This window comes from Octopus bimaculoides, chromosome 2, assembly GCF_001194135.2.
Source record: "Octopus bimaculoides isolate UCB-OBI-ISO-001 chromosome 2, ASM119413v2, whole genome shotgun sequence".
Lineage (NCBI taxonomy): Eukaryota > Metazoa > Mollusca > Cephalopoda > Octopoda > Octopodidae > Octopus > Octopus bimaculoides.
In genome coordinates, this window is record NC_068982.1 from 160,235,218 (window position 1) to 160,236,149 (window position 932).

Consider the following 932-nt stretch of genomic DNA (forward strand, 5'->3'; position numbering starts at 1 on the left):
TGTGTGTGTGTGTGTGTGTGTGTGTGTGTGTGTGTGTGTGTGTGTGTAGGTAGGTATTTATGTATATATATATATACATATATACATGTAGAATTAATCAAATGGCATACTAAGAATGCCTACCAGCTGGAAAGAACAGTCAGGTAGATATACCTAGTATGCCCTTTGATTAATTTTAATCCTTCAGCTATTTAATGCTTTTCTTGGTCTTGCAATCGCCTATATTATTGATTCTGTTATTGTCAATTTTAAAAATAGTCTTACCAGATAATAACGGAACTAACAATGTCTTAATTCACGTGACCTGCCGAAGTTTGAGCCTGGTTCCGACATTTTTCTTTCTGGGTTTACTGTGTAAGGATAGCCGCTCTACTAGCAATTTTTACCAAAGAAGAAAGGCCAGTGATTCGAGAGATGGTAATGATGAACCGGTTCACCCTTACCATCTCTCGAGCTTGCTGAATCATCTTGTCAGCGGTGGGGGTTGACGGGTGTTGTGCTCCATCTGCGTGCGTCACGCTTGTCCGGTCACTTCTAAACATCTCGATCTACTTTTACCACCTCTACGCGGTAGTGCACTGTCCCCGTATTGTGCTAAAAGCCGCCTATGAATTTCAGCATCTGACATACCTTTCGACCAGAGAAACCAGATCACAACTCTTTGTTCTTCCTTGGTGCACATTGATGGTGGAGTGGCGATGCTTACACTGTAAAGACAGAAAGAAAAAATGGCGCGATCAGGTTCAAACCTCGATCCTGTGACCACGTAGTACCAACTATAAGCACGAATGCGCAGAAGGCAGTGTGGCCACAATAAAGTTATGTTATGGTGAAAGGGCGGATAAGTTTTGACTTTCGCTCGTAGAAACACGTTTGTAAGTCTCTCTCTCTTTCTCTCTCTCTCTCTTTCTCTCTCTCTCTCTTTATATATA